General features: G+C 40.3%; 1 pseudogene; it reads left to right on the forward strand.

The window, feature by feature from the left end:
* Window positions 1-2,286: 2,286 nt before the first annotated feature.
* LOC128513447 (cyclin-dependent kinase inhibitor 1B-like) lies at window positions 2,287-2,741 on the forward strand (annotated as a pseudogene).
* The last annotated feature ends 222 nt before the right edge of the window (window positions 2,742-2,963 follow it).

Raw genomic sequence — 2,963 nt, forward strand, 5'->3', positions numbered from 1 at the left:
TTCGGGGCTCAGACACAGTTTTCCAGTTTAAAAGTTGACTCAAGATGCATCTCTTTAATCTGGCATACAGTATGCGAAACTCATCCCATAAGTTCATACTCCAGTACATCTATCCTGAATGGCAACTACGCTAATTCTCTACGTCTCTTCTGTATTTTTCTACCCAAGCCGAGACATCTGGAGATTGTGCAAGCTTCAGTAGACAAGGGCCAACCCTGCGAGGATCCTGAGGCATCCAGAGAAGGACCAGCTCAAGCTGGATTCTGCTTCATGATGGTTGGAGCTATACATACTGCTCCTGTGCTTCCAGTGATACAGACCCCATCTGCCCTTTGCACCTGCTGACTCATCCCTATGCTGAACTGGACATGTTAATTTAAAGAATTTCTGTTATATTGAACTTTCAGCTGCATAACACACATGATGTTATATAATCTGTATCTGTTATCATCCAGATGAGGATGGGTTCTCTGTTAAGTCTGGTTCCTCTTAAGGTTTCTTCCTATTGCCATCTCAGGGAGTTTTTCCTTGCTACTGTCGCTGTCACCCTTGGCTTGCTCATCAGAGACATTTTATTCATCATTCATTCATTCATCTCATTATTATCTAGACACATTTTTCTCACACATACACAATTTATTTGTTTATTTATTTTTTCATTGAAATTGAAAAAAATTAATTTCTTTCATTTTTGTAAAGCTGCTTTGAGACAATGACCATTGTTAAAAGCGCTATATAAATAAAATTTAATTTAATTTAATATTCTCATAAATAATGTTTATTATAAGGATTTAGGACCACATCGAGGTTTAAAATTATTTTCCTAAACTGGTTCTGCTGGCCTTAAAACAGCACAAAGCTATAAATCTAATTGATATTTAACATAAGGTGCGGTGTGCAACTTCCTCACATAATTATACAGTGAGGTCCCAGAGCACAGAACCGCTGCTGATCAGGTGGGTCAGTGTAAGAGAAAAAAAAAAATAGGTACCATGAAGTGGATAACTGAACCAATATACCACTGTATCAGTCATACCACAAGTATAACTGATACAGGTTATTCTGAACTTATCTAATGTAGTCATGTTGCTGTTGTACCCTGTGTTATATTAATCTTGTGCAGAGACATGTTTCCTTCCTTGATAAAAAAAAAATTTAAATTGGAGAATTTCAGTTTAAAATCTCGAAAATTTTCTGTTTTTTATTTCCTCTTATTTTTTTGATTACTTTTTTTTTTGTAAATGTTCGACTTACAAATGGAAAATTCCATTTCGAGTTTTAAACTCGGAAATTCACCGCTCCACTTTTTTTTTAAGTAGGGATAACTGCAGGCTGGAGCAATAGGCATGCCGAAAGGTAGGGAGTGTGTCGAAAGGTAGGAGGCGTGTCAAAAGGTAGGGGGCGTGCCGAAAGGTAGGGGGGTGTTGAAAGGTTTCTCATCAGTGAATGGAGCTTCTGCATTGGCCAATCAGCTTGCCGAAAGGTAGGGGGCGTGATCCAATAGGTATAACAATTTATTTCATTGTTAGTTTCCAGTCTGGGCTATATATATATATATATATATATATATATATATATACTTTTTAGCCACGACCATGACTCAAACGCACGAGGATGAAGTCAGTAACCTGTGGCAACGCAGTAGAATGTTTAGAAAGGAATATTTGTAATATTGATATTTTACAGGAAAAGAATGGAATTTTAATATAGAGGATTATGTTGGCTGCATTACTTAAACGCATTAGAAAGAACAATAGCGTTTAATATTAGCCTTTAAACAGGCAATTTGCACAACCAATCATCAAGACTTTTCGGCACGCCCCCTACCTTTCGGCACGCCCCAACCTTTCGACACACCCATTACTCTGATCTGCAGCTACCCCTGTCTCCTTTTTAAATCTATATCGACCCTAATACGCATTTGTAAAAAACAACGCATTTGTAGATCACAAACTCAAGTAAAAATACAAAAATAAGAAATTTCTTTAATAGAATTTTAAAATAATTGTTTTATGTTTGTATTCATATAAAGCCGCACCGATCAATCAGAAGCAAGCAGAGGCAGGATCCTGAGGGTGGTCACTTGCTGACCAATCAGATTGCTTACCTGTGTTGCTGCACGTTACTTCAAGGCAACGAATTATTTAAAATTTTGAATATAAGCTGGTTATCGCTTCAGCTTGATTAAAACTGTCTTCTGAGAGTCACAAATCGGTTGTGTCGATTTACTGTCGCCCTGAGGCTTCAATAAAAGTTCCTGATTTTATTAATAAAGAAACCAACGAGATGTCCAGCGCTCAGTTTTCGGGCAGCGGTGTTGGAGCTGCATGGGGCAATTGCTCCCCTCAGCGTCCGCACAGGAGCGTGTGTAGGAGTCTTTTCGGACCTGTCGATCACGACAAGCTTTAATGGAGAAGCTGCACGAGGTCTCCGAAAGGAATGAGCACCAGTGGAATTTTATCCTCGCCTCCGGGACGCCGCTGGTCGCCGACTACAAGTGGGAGGGAGCGGCAGTGGAGGTGACGCCGGTGTTTTATCAAGAGGCGGTCCGAGGAGGGAAAAAGGGGTCTAATGCTCAGCAAGTTAAGCCGCACACAGAGGCTCCGAACCGGGAGAACTGCGCTCGGAGCGATGCTGCAAAACACGCGCACAGGAGGAAAGCCAGGCTGCCCGAGGATGAAGTAAGCAAGCGCACAGTTTACTACATCTCCATGCTGTGTTACAGGTGGGAGAGAAGTTAAGCAGTTTAGAAGTTTATAAAAATAATAACCTGTCGTGGCATGGTTAACATATCTAACCGTATTGTTTCCCTTTTGCAGGATTTTCTGTCAAACAAAGAAAGAAACTCAGACCTTAGAGCGTGTCTCAAAAACCCCTCAGCTCTCTCTTCTCCGAGCAAACGCCGCGGACACGACTCCGGTGAAAGTACACAAGCAGATCATAAAAATAACTTATTGTTTATT

The sequence above is a fragment of the Clarias gariepinus genome, chromosome 25 (assembly GCF_024256425.1).
Source record: "Clarias gariepinus isolate MV-2021 ecotype Netherlands chromosome 25, CGAR_prim_01v2, whole genome shotgun sequence".
In the NCBI taxonomy this organism is placed as follows: Eukaryota; Metazoa; Chordata; class Actinopteri; order Siluriformes; family Clariidae; genus Clarias; species Clarias gariepinus.